The sequence below is a fragment of the Mobula birostris genome, chromosome 28 (genome assembly GCF_030028105.1).
Source record: "Mobula birostris isolate sMobBir1 chromosome 28, sMobBir1.hap1, whole genome shotgun sequence".
Taxonomy (NCBI): domain Eukaryota; kingdom Metazoa; phylum Chordata; class Chondrichthyes; order Myliobatiformes; family Myliobatidae; genus Mobula; species Mobula birostris.
In genome coordinates this window covers 36,950,321-36,967,354 of record NC_092397.1, presented here as the reverse complement: position 1 = coordinate 36,967,354, position 17,034 = coordinate 36,950,321, and the positions used below count along the sequence as shown (strand labels likewise).

At 42.8% G+C, this 17,034-nt stretch overlaps 1 long non-coding RNA gene across 1 annotated transcript in view; it reads left to right on the top strand.

The window, feature by feature from the left end:
* The window catches only part of LOC140189093 (uncharacterized), a 95,555-nt gene that overhangs the window by 55,528 nt on the left and 22,993 nt on the right, over positions 1-17,034 (top strand). The gene's annotated exons all lie outside the window — the stretch shown is intronic.

The following is a 17,034-nucleotide window of genomic DNA, read 5'->3' as shown; positions in this document are numbered from 1 at the left end:
TGTAACTGCCTGCACTACCATTGCTGGCAACCCTTTCCACGCTCTCACCACTCTCTGTGCAAAAACACTTACCCTGACGTCTCTTCTGTACCTACTTCCAAGCACATTAAAACTGTTCCCTCTCAGGTCAGCCACTTTGGCCCTGGGAAAAAGCCTCTGACTATCCGCACAATCAATGCCTCTCAACATATTATTCACCTCTATCAGGTCACCTCTCATCCTCCATCGCTCCAAGGAGAAAAGGTCAAGTTCATTCACCTGTTTCCATAAGGAGTGATCCCAAATCCCGGAAACATCCTTGTAAATATCCTCTGCACCCTGTCTATGCTTTCCACAAGCAATGTCCCCTTGGATCCTACTTACCTTCTCAATAGGCCTTGCATGGGGTAACTTGTCCTATACCTTGCTGAAATACATATACACTGTAGCTACTGCTCTCCCCTCATCGATGTGTTTCATCACATCCTCAAAAAATTCAATCAGTCTCGTAAGGCACAACCTGCTTTTGACAAAGCCATGCTGACTATTCCTAATCATATTATGCCTCTCCAAATGTTCATAAATCTTGCCTCTCAAGATTTTTTCCATCAACTTCCCAACCAGCCACAGAGGGTTGTAAATTTAGTCGGATCCATCTTGGGTACTAGCCATAAACTACCCAGGATATTCCAAGGATCGGCGTCTCAGAAAGGCAGCGTCCATTATTAAGGAACTCAGCATGCAGTGCGTGCCATTTTCTCACTGTTACCATCAGGTTGGAGGTACAGAAGCCTAAAGGCACACATTCAGCGATTCAGGAATAGCTTCCTCCCATCTGCAATCTGATTCCTAAATGGAGATTGAACACTTGGACACCACCTCACTTTTTTAATATATATTATTTCTGTTTTTTGCATGATTTTAATCTATTCAATATTCATATACTGTAATTGATTTACTTAATTATTCAGTTTTTTTCTTCTTCTTTCTTATGTATTGCATTGAACTGCTGCTGCTAAGTTAACAAATTTCATGTCACATGCGGGCAATAATAAACCTGATTCTGATTCTGATAATAAGGGTAATGACACAATTTTAATGGGTAACTTCAATATGGAAGGGGACTGGGAAAATCAGGTTGGTGTTGAATCACAAGAAAGGGAATTTGTTGAATACCTATGAGATGATTTTTTAGAGCAGTTTGTGGTTGAAAATCTCGGGGAAAATCTATCTTTAGATTGGATGTTACGTAACAGCCCTGATATCATAAGGGAACTTAATGTAACCGAACCCTTACGAGGCTGTGATCATAATATGATTGAATTCGTGTGGCAATTTGAGAGGGTGAAGCATAACTCACAAATATGGAATAAAGGGATTTACAGAGGCAGAGAGAGGACCTTGCCCAGAGGACGCTGGAGAAAGATATTGGCAGTGATTAGAGCAGTGAAGAGATGGCTGAAGTTTCTGGGATTATTTCACAAGGTACAGGATAGATATGTTACACAGAGAAAGATGTTCTCAAAATGACAGGAATACCTGTATAAAGCAGGATACCAAAAGATGTTCTCAAAATTCCTTTGTTTTCAAACGCATATGTAAATACCCTGAGCTGAAATAAAAAAGAACACTGACTGACTGTTAAAACAATTTTCATTACAAAGAGGCAATCAGATAAATACATGAATATACAGCATTGGAATCACTGGCAGCAAATACTTTAGCGGGGTGTGGGTGGGAGTGGGGGACACAGTCGAGAGTATCTGTTGAAATGAGTGTTACCTACATCATGCCACGCAGGGGGAGCAGCCAGAGGTCATGTTCCTTATTAGAACTTACAACAGAGGGAAGGTCCTGCAAATACAATCTGGGTAGTTGGGTAGAAATTTAAGAAGTAGGACTCTGGGGTGGTGATCTCAGGATTAATTCAGGGGCCACATGCTTGCGAGCTAAGAGATTGTCAGGTGTAAGGTGAAATGTATGGCTAACAATCTGGTGCAAGAGCGATGGCATCAGGTACACAGATCACTGCGTTATATTCCAGGATAGGTGGGACTGGTGTAAGGAGGATGGGTTACACTATACTGAGGGGAGCTAATATTCTGCCAGGGGGTTTTGTTGCAGCATTGCAGAGTTTTCTCATTTGGCATGTGTGTGGAGGAAGGGGATGGGTGGGAACCAGAGCTACAGGTCAGTAAGTAGCATTGAGCAAAAGGTAGAGACGAGGTCGAGAAACCCCATCAAGAAGTCAAGATGGGGCATTGTTAATGAGCACAGTGGCTCCAAGGGGCTGAAGTGTGTTTATTTCAGTGCAAGGTATAGTACAGTTAAGGCAGATGTAATTGTAGCGAAAATATTACTCTGTGACACAGTAAATTAGCCACTACAAAGATCTGGCTGAGAGAAAGGCAGGAGTGATAGCTGAATATTCCAGGATTCAGATGATTCAAACAGTCCAGAGGGAGGTGAATGAGGTTGGGGAGCTGCATTGCTCATTAGGCAGAATGTCACAAGGTTGAGGTCATCCAGTAAAATAATGTAGGTAGAAACATAGAAAACATACAGCACAATACAGGCCCTTCGGCCCACAAAGCTGTGCTGAACTGTCCCTACCTTTCAACTACCTAGGCTTTAACCTTAGCCCTGTATTCTCCTAACCTCCATGTAGCCATTCAGAGTCTATTAAAAGACCCTATCGTTTCCATCTCCACCACCGCTGCCAGTAGCCCATTCCACTCATTCACCACTCTCAGCGTAAAAAAAAACGTACCCCTGACATCTCCTTTGCACCTACTTCCAGGCACTTTAAAACCCTCTCGTGTTAACCATTTCAGCCCTGGGGAAAAGCCTCTGACTATCTATACAATCAATGCCTCTCATTATCTTATACACCTCTATTAAGTAACCTCTCATCCTCCGTCACTCCAAGGAGAAAGGGCCGAATTCACTCAACTTATTCTCATACGGCATGCTCCCCAGTTCAGACAACATCCTTCTAAGTCTCCTCTGCGCCCTTCCTATGGTTTCCACGCCCTTCCTATAGTGAGGTGACCAGAACTGAGCACAGTACTCCATGTGGGGTCTGACCAGGTCCTATATAGTTGCACCATTACCTCTCAACTCTTAAACTCGATCCCAGGATTGACGAAGGCCAATGCACCATATGCCTTCTTAACCACAGAGTCAACCTGAGTAGCAGCTTTGAATGCCCTATGGACTCAGACCACACCGTCTCGCAACCCTAACCCTCTGTTCCTTCACACTGCCAGGAGTCTTACCATTAATACTATATTCAGCCATCGTATTTGACCGACCAAAATGAAGCACCTCACACTTATCTGGGTTGAACTCCATCTGCTGCTTCTCAGCCCAGATTTGCATCCTATCAATGTCCCATTGTAACCTCTGACAGCTCTCCACACTGATCACAACACACCCAAGTGGGGTCGGACCAAGGTCTTATATAGCTGTAACATGACCTCATAACTCTTGGACTCAATCCCATGGTTGATGATGCCAACAGAACATACGCCTTCTTAACAACACTGTCAATCTGCAGCTTTGAGTGTCCTATCGAAACGGACTCCAAGATCGCTCAGATCTTCTACACTGCCTAGAGTCTTACCATTTAAATTATATTCTGTCCTCAAATTGGACATACCAAATTAACCACTTCACATTCCTCTTGGTTAAAATCCATCTACCACTTCTCAGCCCAGTTCTGCATCCTATAAATGTCCGGTTTAATCACTGGGAGCCCTCCAGACAAAGCACAGTAGCCCCAACCTTGGTATCATCAGTAAACCTACCACCATTCTACTCATTCATCCGGGTCAATTATAAAAATTGCAAAGAGGTTAGGTCCCAGAATCGATTCCTGTGGAAAATCATGGGTCACTGACCACCATGGAGAATATGAAGCATTTACAACCACCCTTTGTTTCTGTGGGCAAGCCAATTCTAGATCCACAAAGAAGGTCTCCTTGTATTCCATGCCTCCATACTGTCTAAAGGAGCCTTGCATGGGGCAACCTTATCAAATGCAAAATAAAAACATGGTAAAAAGAGGGTTGAACTTCTACAAAGTGAATAGGGAGAACTAGGACAGAACTTAAAAAGCTCAACTTTCAGAGCAGTAATCTCGAGATTACACGCTGTGCCACATATTGGTGAGGATAAAAATATAATAATGATTCAGATGAATATGTCACTGAGGGGCTGAGGCATGGGGCAAGATTGAAGTTCTTGGATCATTGCTATTTCATCTGTGGTAGAGTGACATGTACAGAAGAGATGGATTCTGAGTTGAGAATTAGAGGACAGAAGTTTAGGGGTAACATGAGGGGGAACTTCTTTACTCAGAGAGTGGTAGCTGTGTGGAACGAGCTTCCAGCAGAAGTAGTTGAGGCAGGTTTGATGTTGTTGTTTAAAGTTAAGTTGGATAGATATATGGACAGGAAGGGAATGGAGGGTTATGGACTGAATGCAGGTCGGTGGGACTAGGTGAGAGTAGGGGTTCGGCACGGACTAGAAGGGCCAAGATGGCCTGTTTCCGTGCTGTAATTGTTATATGGTTATATGCTCCTGAACTGGAGGGGGACCAGTATCCTGTAGATTTGTGAGTGATGTGCAGAATAGTGTAAATGTGAGTTGCAGTCAGTGTGACCCTGAGCAGGAGATAATACTGTCGCCGATGAGAGCTAATTCGGTAAACAGGATAGACAGGAGTACAGACAAAAGAGAGGAAAGACAATGAGTTTAAACTCGATGCAAGCGACTTGACAGGTGAGGTGGATGCGCTCAGGTGTGACAGGTGCTCGGGACTGCTGGGTCACTTTCTTTCATGTCGCAGGACAGAATTAATGGCTTCTCATTCCGGTTTGCAGACAATTCGAAGATAGGTGGGGGTTAGGTAGTGTTGAGGAAGCAGGGAATCTGCAGAAGGACAGACAGATTGTGAGAATGGACAATGAAGTGGCAGATAGAATGTCATGCAGGGAACTGTATAGTCATGTATATAAGCAGTAATGACGTGGGCCTTTTTCTAAGCAGGTTAAAAATTCAAAAACTGTGGTGCAAAGAGACTTGGGAGTCCTCCTGCAGGATTTCTGAAGGTTACCTTGCAGTTTGCAAGATGTTAGGGATAAATTTGTACTGGTGAGGAAGATAAGGAACGGTAGTGTGAAGGAACTTTTAAAAAGGACGGAGGAGTTGAAAGTATTAGACAAGAGTTCCATGTACATATATGTCCCTATATATAACTCCGATTAACTTTCTTGTCTATTCAACAAATCTGTAAATAATTACTATAACAGAATCAATGAAATTCCATCCACCTAGGACATTCAATCAGAGTACAGAGGACAACAAACAGTGCAAATGCAAAAAAAAGAAACAATAATTAAATAATCAATAAATATCGAGAATATGCGATGAGCTGGCCTTGAAAGTAAATTCGTTGGTTGTGCAAATATTTCAATGATGGGGCAAGTGAAGGTGACTGAAGCTAATTTCATTGGGCTCAAGAGTAAATGTAAGCAGGCTATTTCCACTTTTTCAACCATGGCCTCGGTATTTCTCATCAACCAGTGAGCCTTGTTCTTTACCCTAAAAGGAACAAGAAGGCCCTGAACTCCTGACATCACACTTTTATAGGTTTTCTACTTGCCAGATGCATCTTTCTTGTCAACCACTGCAAGATTGCGCTTATTAGCTCCTAACTGTGTTCTGGTCCTGTTTGGGAACTTAACTTTTTAATGGATTGCATTGTTCACAACAACCATTGAAAATCTATGAGAATTCTGGTTATTGGAGCCAGACTGCTCACCGACAGACAATTCTGCCACTGACCTCCATCATTTCTCAGAAGCAGTCCCAGTGTTGCGCCCTCTCAAGCAGTGTTCATCTCTGTCTTGATGAAGGAAACTTTCTTAAACACATTTCACAAATTCAGCTCCATACCTTTTACACTATGAAAGGTCCAGTCAATATGAGGAAGTTAAAATCTCTTTCTAATACTACCTTATGATGTTTACAACTGCAGTCTCTCTACATATCTGTGACTCCAATTGCTGCTGACTGTTAGGGTTTCTATAATACCAAATCCTTATATCTAAGTGGTATTGATAGGGCCTCACCAGACGACTCAGGTAAGAATGATGCCCTCCCTACAGATGATTATTATGTCCTCTGCATTCAAGTTGTTAGCTCCTCCTCCCCTCTTCCCTGCATCTTTGTATCCTGGAAGATTTAGCTGCCCATTCTGCCCTTCCCTCAGCCACGTTTCTGTTATGGCTGTGATCGGACCACAAGGGGTAGGGGCAGAATTAGGCCATTCAACCAGATCCAGTCTGGTTCACCATTCCAGAATGGCTGAGGTGTTTTTTTAATCCCGCTTCACACCATTCTCTAGCCTTTTCCACACACCCCATTGATGCACTGACGAATCAAAAATCTATCAACCTTTATTTTATACTGAATGGCTTGTCCTCCACTGCAGTCTGTGGTAATGAATTCCAGTTTCACTACCCACAACCTGAAGTAATTCCTCTTCATTTCTGTTCTAGATGGATATAGCTCTTCTCTGAGACTCTGCACTCTGGTCATAGATGCCTCCACTATAGGAATAAATTGAATTGAATTGACTTTATTTCTTACATCCTTTGCATAGATGAAGAGTAAAAATCTTTACGTGACTTCTCCATCTAAATGTGCAATGTGCAATTATAGGAATTGATAATAATTTATAATAAAGCAAACAGTCAATGTAATATAGATTACACTTAAATCAGTCTGAATTAATTAGTCTGATGGCCCGGTGGAAGAAGCAGTCCCGGAACCTGTTGGTCCTGGATTTTATGTTGCAGTACCACTTCCCGGATGGCAGCAGCTAGAATAGATTGTGGTTAGTGTGACTTGGGTCCCCAATGATCCTACGGGCCCTTTGTACACACCTGTCTTTGTAAAGGTCCTGAATCATGGGAAGTTCACAACTACAGATGCGTTGGGCTGTCTGTACCACTCTCTGCAAAGTCCTGCATTTAAGGGAGGTACAGTTCCCATGCCAGTCAGGATGCTCTCAATTGTGCCCATGTAGAAAGTTTTTAGGGTTTTGGGGCTCAAGCCAAACTTTGTAAACTGTCCGAAGTGAAACAGGTGCTGTTGTGCCTTTTTCGCCACACAGCTGGTGTGTACCCACCACGTGAGGTCCATGATGATGTGGATGTTGAGGAACATAAAGCTAGTTATCCTCTCAACTCCAGATCCACTGATGTCAATAGGGCCTAGCCCATCTCCATTCCTCCTGTAATCCACAACCAGCTCCTTTGTTTTTGCGACCTTGAGGGAGAGGTTCTTTTCTTGACACCACTGTGTCAGAGAGATGACTTCTTCCCTGTTGGCCGCCTCGTTATTGTCTGAGATAAGGCCACTCAATGTAGAGTCGTTGGCAAATTCAATTAGCAGATGAGAGCTGTGGGTGACGATGCAGTCGTGGGTGTATAGGGAGTAAAGGCTGGTGCTCTGACAGGAAGTTCAGGATACAGCTGCACAAGGCAGTGTCAAAATTGAAGTCTCTGAGCTTCTTGTCGAGCCTGGATGGAATTATGATGTTGAATGCTGAACTGCACTCCAAGAACAGCATTCTCATACAAGCAATCTTCTTCTCCAGATGTGTAAGGACTGTGTGTTGAACAGGGCTATTGCGTCGTCGGTCGATTGGTTCTGTCGGTAGGCGAATTGTAGGGGGTCCAGTTTGGGTGGTAGCAAGCTGCAGATGTTGTCCTTGACCAGTCTCTCAAAGCATTTGCTTGTTATTGCGGTGAGTGTGACAGGACACCAGTTGAGGCATGTTACCTTGGTCTTTTCTGGTACAGGGACAATGTGGATAATTTGAAGCAGGAGGGCACTCTATACTGGTAGATGGAGAGATTAAACATCTTCTCGACATCCAGTCTATATTTCTATTCCAATATTCAATAGGTCTCAATGAAATTCCCCCTATTCCTAATCAACTCCAGTCAGTACAGGCCTAGAGTCACCAATCACTCCTCAAGCATTAACATTTATTTTCACCAATCACATGAATTTCCTTCGACCCTTTTTTAATGCCAGGATACCTTTGTTGAGATAACGGGCCCACAACTGCTCATAATACTCTGAGTATGGTCTGACCAATGCCTTGTTGAACCTCAACATTAAATTTTGCTTTTGTTTACTTGTCCTCTTGAAATGATTGATAAATGATTGTCTTCCTTACCAAAAACTCAACTGCAAGGTAACCTTTAGGAATCCTACAGGAGAACTCCCAAGTCCCTTTGCACATCCGCTTTTTTGAATTTTTAACCTGCTTAGAAAATAGCCTACACCATTACTGCTTATACACATGACCATACAGTTCCTGGCATCTGGCACTGCTTTGTCCATTCTCCGAATCTGTCTGTCCTCCTGCAGGTTCACTGCTTCTGCACCACTACCTGTCCCTCCACCTATCTTCGAATTGTCAATCGCCACCTCCATTTCCATCACGTTTTCAGTCAGGAACTGCAGCTACTGCAAATTCCCTCATATGAAGTTATCAGTGACACCGACCGACTCCAGGATCTCCCAGATTCTCAGGCAGAAAATGTCTCTGCCATAACTGTCATTACAGCTATGCAACAGGGAGAGGAATTCTGAAGAAAACCTCTGAAATTTGACTTTGCAGAGTACACCTCACCTCATAAGCCATTTCTCTGAATCACAGTCTGACTTGTTTCTTGCTTCCTATATGTTTTTCCAATGCCCTGTCCAATTTCAGTTTCCTAAATCTGACATATGACTCTTCCTACTTTTTTAAACAAATACAATATCTTTCATCTTCCTAAGTTCCTGAAAGTCCCCGTCCTTTTCTACCTTCCTAACATGGACAGGGAAATCCGGAATTCTGACCGACTGGACTGTGAGTGACTGACATGTCAGATGGACTTAACGGGAACATTGACTCCCAGACTACCCTCTAAGATTCCTTTCCAATTCTCATGTAACTTGCCATCCACAAACTTACATTCATCGACCTGTAGGTCTATCCTTATCAATAACCATCTGAAACCCTTCAGATTTATAATCCTTAAATCTTTCCCAATTAAACTGCAAACATCTCTATAGGCTTATTACCAAGACTAAGTGAAGTATGTCCCCCTCCCTGGTGAGCATTTAGATACTGTTTCAGGAAACCTTTCTGAACACACCTAACAAATAAAGCCCCATCCAAGCCTCAGGCAGTAAGGGAGCCCTAGTAATTCTGGGGAGATTAATCACCCCAGTACAGCAAATCTATTGATAGTTTATGAGACCATAACCTGCTGACATATCTGTTAATCTTTCTTACTGTCTGTTGGTAGGCCTACAGTGTAATCCCATTACAGTGATTGCACCTTCCGTATTTCTGACTTCTGCCTACATTGTCCTACTGGATGAGCATCTTGGAGGACCTCAACTTTGTGACATTCTGCCTGATCAGCAGTGCAGCTCCCCAACATCATTCACCTCTCTCTGGACTGTTTGAATCATCTAAATCCTGGAATGTTTAAGCATCAGTCCTGCCCTTCTCTCAGCTATATCTTTGCGATGGCTAACTCACTGTTTCACATAGTAATCCTGTCTCCAAGCATGTCTGCCCTAACTTTTCCACACCCTTCCAGAATCACAAGACAGGGTAACAAAATCCTGATTGGCTAACATGCATCCAAGTCCTGTTATCTCCAGCCATAACCCAAACATTGCTGCTACAGAGAAACGGTTACTCCAGCAGTGAACATTACAAAAAAACCTTTCCATTAGCAGTGAACCCTTACAGTGCGTTACAATGGGAAACATCCTCTCCATATCCACCCTATCTATTCTTTTCAACATTTGGTAAGTTTCATTTAGATGAACCGTATTCTTCTCAATTCCGGTGAGTCATCTGAAGGTTGACAAACGTTCCTCATATGTGAACCCCTTCATTCCTGTAATCATCCTCGTGAACCTCCGCTGGACTGTCTCCAATGACAACACATCCTTTCTAAGATATGAGGCCCAAAAGCTTACTCCAAGTGAGGCCTGGCTAGTGGCATATAAAGGCACAGAACTATCTCTTTGCTTTTGTATTCTGTTCCCCTTGAAATAAACGCCAACATTGCATTTACCTTCTTTACCACAGACTCAGCCTATGAAATAACTTTTTTGATGTCTTTCATGAGGACATCTATGTCCCTCTGCACCTCTGATGTTTGAACCTTCTCCCCATTTAGATAATAGTCTGCACTATTGCTCTTTTTACCAAAATTCATTATCACAACTTTCCCAACACTATATTCCATCTGCCACTTTTTTGCCTATTCTTCCAACTTCTCTAAGTCCTGCTGCAAATACATTGCTTCCTCAGCATTACTTACCCCTCCACCTACCTTCATATCATTTGCAAACTTTGCCACAAACCCTTCAATTCGATTATCTAAATCATTGATAAACAATGTGAAAAGTAGCAGTCCCAATACAGGCCCCTGAGGAAAACAACCAGTCAGTGGCAGCCAACCACAAAAGGCTTCTTTAATTCTCACTTTCTGCCTCCTGCCTGTCAGCCATTCCACTGTCCATGCGAGTATCTTTCCTGTAATGCTCTAGGATTTTATCTTGTTATGCAGCCTAATGTGTGGCACCTTTTCAACACCTTCTGAAAATCAGGTAAGTGACATCCACTTTTTCCACAGTGCTTGTTACTTCCTTGAAGAATTCTAACCCCTTTATCAAGGAAGATTTCCCTTCATAGAAATCATGCTGACTGTGACTTATTTTATCACCCCTCTACAAGTACCTCGGGACCTCATCCTTAATAAGACACCAGTACTTTCCCAACCACTAGGGTTAGGCTAACTGGCCTCTCATTTCCTTCCTTTTGCCTTTCTCCCTTCTTAAAGAGTGGAGTGACATTTGCAATCTCCCAGTCCTCTGGGACCATGCCAGAATCAAGTGATTCTTGAAAGATCATGACCTTTATCTCTTCAGCAACCTCTCTCAGGAATCTGAGATGTAGTCCCTGGTGACCCATCCACCTTAAGACCTCCGTGTTTGCCTAGCACTTTTTGTTTTTTTTATTAACAATGGCATTTACTCCTGCTCCCTGATACTCACAAAACTCTGGTACATAGCCAGTATCTTCTACAGTGAAGACAGATGTGAAGTCCTCATTAAGTTCATCTTCTATTTTTTGTCCCCCAATACTATCTCACCAGCATCATTTGCCATTGGTTCAATAACAACCCTCAACTCCCTTTTACATGATATATAACCAAAAATAAACTTTTTTTATCCTACTTTGTAGGTACTCCTGTCAATGTGAGATCATCTTTCTCTGTGCAACATAGCTATCCTGCACCTTCTGCAATATTCCCTGAAACTTCAGCCACCTCTGCTCTGCTGTAATCCCTGCCAGTATCAACCTCCAATCCTCTTGGGCTCCAATCCACCAGGGCAAGGTCCTCTCTGATATATGTGAGTAATGCTTCACCCTCTCAAATTGCACTATGAATTCAATCATATTATGATAACTGCCTCCTAAGGGTTCCCTCACATTAAGCTCCCTTATGAGATCGGGGCTATTACTTAACACGCAGTCTAAAGATAGGTTTTCACCGAGCAGGCTCAAGCACAAGCTGCTCTAAAAAGCCATCTCATCCACATTCAACAAATTCCCTCTCCTGTGAATCAGCACCAACCTGATTTTCCAATCCCCTTGTATATTGAAGTCTCCAATACCATTGTGTCATTCCCCTTATTATCAGAATAAGAATCAAGTTTGTTAACTTAGCAGCAGCAGTTCAATGCAATACATAACACAGAGGAAGAAAAAAAAGAAAATGAAATAAATAATATAATAATAATAATAATAAATAAAGTAAATCAATTACAGTATAGGAAAATTGATTAGATTAACATCATGCAAAAGCACAGAAATAATATATATTAAAAAGTGAGGGAGTTTCCAAGGGTTCAAAGTCCATTTAGGAATCGGATGGCAAACTGGAAGCTTTTCCTGAAATGCTGAATGTGCGCCTTCAGGCTTTTGTACCTCCTACCTGATGGAAATAGTGAGAAAAGGGAATGCCCTGGGCACTGGAGGTCCTCAATGTTGGATGCTGCCTTTCTGAGACAGCGCTCCTTGGAGATCTCCTGGGTACATTGTAGGCAAGTACCCAAGATGGAGCCGACTCAATTTATGACCCTCTGCAACTTCTCTCAGTCCTGCGCAGTAGCACCTCCACCACCACCCCTCCCCTTACCAGACAGTGATGTGGCCTGTCAGAATACTCTCCACGGTACATCTATAGACATTTTTGAGTGTATTTGTTGACATACAAAATCTTTTTAAATTCGAAATGATGAATAGCTGCTGTCTGGTCTTCTTTATAAATGCATCGATATGTTTTGACCAGGTTAGATTCTCAGAAATCTTGACACCCATGAACTTAAAACTGCTCTGTCTCTTCACTTCTGATCCCTCTATGAGGATTGGTATGTGTTCGTTCATCGTACCCTTCTGGAAGTCCACAATCAGCTCTTTCGTCTTACTGGCATTCAGTGCCAGGTTGTTGCTGTGGCATCACTCCACTAGCTGGCATATCTCATGCCTGTAGGACCTCTCATCACCACCTGAGATTCTACCAACAATGTTTATATCATTAACAAATTTATAGATGGTATTTGAGCTATTGCTAGCCACGCAGTCAAGAGTATGGAGAGAGTAGAGCAGTGGTCTAAGCACACACCCCTGAGGTGCACCAGTATTGATTGCCAGCAAAGAGAAGAGGTTATCACCAATCCGCACAGATTGTGGCCTTCCGGTTAGGAAGCTGAGATTTCAATTGCAGAGGGTGGGACAGAGGCCCAGGTTCTGCAACTTCTCAATCAAGGTTATGGGAATGATGGCATTAAACACTGAGCAATAGTCTTGTCATCGGTGTTTGTGCTGTCCAGGTGGTTTAAAGCCATGTGACGAGCCATTGAGATTGCGTCTGCTGTTGAACACTTGTGGCGATAGGCAAATTGCAATGGGTCCAGGATCTTGCTGAGCCAAGAGTTCAGTCATGTCATGACCAACCTCTCAAAGCATTTCATCACTGTAGATGTTAGTGCTACCAGACCATAGTCATTAAGGCATCTGCCCATAGCAGTGAGAGGTTGAAAATGCCCTTGAATACCCCCGCCAGTTAGTTGGTACAGGTTTTCAGTGTCTTAGAAGGTACGCCATCGGGACATTCCACCTTGCGAGAGTTCACTCTCTTTAAAGACAGCTTAACATTGGCCTCTTAGACAGGGATCTACCTCCTTGCCCTCCAAACTCCCTGACATATTTATGCATGCAGCACTGTCTCCTAGTCCAAATCCTTCCCCTTTGGTAAATACTGAAGCAAAGTACTTATGATGTATTTCACTCATATTCTGCACATCCAAGCAAATGATTCTCTTTTTATCCTTGAGGTGTCCTCCCCTTTCCCAAATTATCTTCTTATCTTGATGTATGTACAGATTACCTTGGGATTCACCTTAATTCTACTTGCCATTGACTTTTCATGGCCCCTCTTCGTATTCATAAATTTCCTTTTTTAGTTCTTTTCTGGATTCTGTATAACCTTCATCTACTCCATTTGATCCTAACTTCCAAAACTTGACATACTTTTCCTCCTTCTTCTTGACTAAATTTATCACTTCTGTGGGCATCCAAGTTTCCCTTCTCATTCCATCCCTGTCCTTCCCTCTAAAAGGAATATACCTTTCCTGTACTCTGTGCAATTGATCTTTAAACACTCTCCCCATGTCTGATAGGGATTTTCCAGAAGAAAAGTTATTTCCAATTAACCGTTCTGAGTCCCTGCATAATACCCTCGTAATTTTCCCTTCTCCGATTAAAAAATACCCCATCCTTATCTATAACTATCTTAAAACTGAGGGAGCTGTGGTCTCTGTCAGCTGACTGCTCACCCACTGAGGGGGCAGCCACCTGAATAGACTCATTACCCAACACAAGGTAGTAGTACAATCCCATTAGTTTGATTACACCCTTCCTGTTCTTGAGGTCTACCCAAATGCACTCAGCGTCTGAACCCTCTACTAGATCTCTCCTGAGTGCAGCTGTAATATTGTCCCTGACTGGTAGTCCAACTCACACCTCTTTTACCTCCTTCTCTATCTTTTCAAAACCTTCAAAAGCCTGGTAGATTAAATGTGCATCCCCGCCCATCTCTCAGCAAAGTGTCTATAATGGCCACAACATTGTAGATCCATGTACTGATCTATGTTCTATGTTAATCACCTTTGTCCATAATATTCCTGACATTCAAATACACACCATTGAAACGATATGTCTCAGAATACCTGTTAATTTGATTTTGCCTGGCTATACTTTCACTGATATCTACCTTCTGTTCCAATCCTTCACTTACTGACCTGGTGTCCTGATTCCCAGCCCCCTGCAAAGCTAGTTTAAACCCTCTGAGTAGCATTAGCAAAACTCCCAGCCAGCATATTAGTTCCCTTCCAGTTCAGGTGCAACCTGTCCTTGTTCTACAGATCAGTCCTTGCCCAGTAAAAGTTTCCATTGATCCGAGCATGAAACCCTGCCCCCTGCACCATCTCCTCAATCAATCATTCAATTATGCTGTAATCCCGTTCCTAGCTACACTCGCCCATGGCACCAGGAGTAATCCGGAAATTACTACATTGGAGGGCCTTCTCTTCACCCTATTTCCTGTCTCTATATGCTCAGTCTGTAGAAGCTCATCCCCTTTTTTGGCAATGACATTGGCATCAATGTGCACTACGAGCTCTGGCCATTCACTCTTCCCCTTGAGAATATCCTGCAGCCGCCCTGATACATCTGGACCTTAGCACCCGGGAGTCAACACAGCATCCTGGGGTCTCTTTTGTGTGCACAGTATCTCCTGTTTGTACCACTAACTATCAAGTTCCCTATCACTAATTCACTACATGACTTTACCTTTCCCTGCCACAGGGGAACCACCAGGGTTTCTTCATCTCATTTTTAACTTCAAGAAATTCATTGAATCAGGTACAGGCAAAAGTTACCAAGATTGTTGTTGGACTCGTGCTGACTGGCAAATAGTTGGTGACTGCATCGGTTTCCTTCCAGAGACCAAAGGCGAGTTGGATGGTGCATTCACTGGCCGCAATATACTGTCCTTTGTGTACATGGGAGACAGGAGGAAGTGGTGATATAAGACAGTGCAGTTACTGTGGATATGGTGAGGGCCATATCAATGACAGTTAAGTCCTGCAGAGTCAGAGCCCAAGTTCACAGTCAGATTGCGAAGTTCGATCTGGGATGAGGAGCAGCGAGAGCCATTGCCTGATTCTGGGAGCAAATCTCAGCGATCCCAGGACCAGTGGAGTTGTCAAATTGTGGCTGGTTGGGAATATTTTATTGTAAGTGTGATTACACTCACAAATTGCCATATTGCCATTGTGTGCTGTCCTGGGTCAGAGGAGGAGCTCTGAGTGGAACTGCAATTATACCTTATTGCAGACCGCACTGGTTTCATTCCAGAGACTAAAGGCAAGATAGATGGTGTGTTCACTAGCCACAAGATACTGATCTTTGTGTACATGGGTGACAGAAGGAAAGAGGCCTCTTTCCTAATTCTATACACTCAGTATGTAGGATCTCTTCTCAGTTTTTGACAATGACATTGGTGCCAATTTGCAACAGGACCTTTGGCTTTTCACCCTTCCTCTTGACAATATCCTACAGCTGCACCTCTACACCCTGGACTCCAGCACCAGGGAGGCAACACACCATCCTTGTGTGTATTTTGCTGCCACAGTATCTCCTGCCTGTCCTCACTAACTACTGAGTCTCCTGTCACTACCACACTGCCTGACTTTTACTTTCCCTGCCACAGGGGAACCACCAGTGTTCCTTCGTCTCATTTTGAACTTCAAGAATTCATAGAATCAGGTACAGGCAAAAGTTTCCAAAAAGTGTTAGTGGACTCAGGCTGACTGTCTGAGAACCTCGCTTAAAAACTGCTACGCTCTTGACATTGAAGATCACGGAGATCAGGCCCACAGGCCAAGTGTTGCATGGTGCAAATAGAAGGTGACCACATCGGCTTCCTTTCAGAGTCCAAAGGCGAGCTGGATGGTGCAGGCAGTGGATGTAGGACACTGTTCCTTGTGTACATGGGTGACATCTATATATGGAATACTGAAAAAATAGTCATAAAGTTTAACCATAAGGCATATGTAAATATGAGAGCTATAGTCAAGTGGAAAACTGTGATTGCCAAAGACAGGTTGAGAAGGATATTCCTGATAATGATAAGATTGATCCCAAGAGACTTTGTCAATACTTTAGTTGTAAAAGAAACGTCAAGTGGGAAGCTAATTGTATTTGGAATAACAGTGGGGTATTAAATTATGCAGAGAAGGACACAGCGGATACTCTCAACTCTTATTTTGCTAAAGTGTTCACCTGCAAAGATGCTAGCAATATGCCAGTAAGGGTAGAGAAAAATAAAGTTCCTTAAAGTGACTCTGAGATCTTAGAAAGTGAAAAGGCTGAAGGTTAATAAATCTCAGTGTCAGACAGCATATATCCAAGAATACTTAAATTTGTCTATGATTGAAAACACAAGCACCTCACAAGAATTATACAAAATTCTGTGAAGATTGGTAAAATCCTGAAGGACTTGAAATGGGCTAACATTTTACCGGTATGTAAGAAGGGTGACTGCACTGACCCTTGTAACTATGGAGCAGTAAACTTAACGTGTATTGTGGGTAAGGTATTGGAAATATTAATAAAGAATGAGTTGTAAAAGAAGGGCTTAGACAGATTAGGAGAATGGGCAGGAAAGTGACAAATGAAATATAATGTTAGAGAATGCACAGTCATGTACTTTGGTAGTTGAAATAAATGTGTGAACTATCTTCTGTATGGGGAGTGTGATGAAAGTACACATAGACTAAGATGTTAACTGTCCTGTGCTGGTACCAGTGGGATCAGCAGTTGGTCTGCCA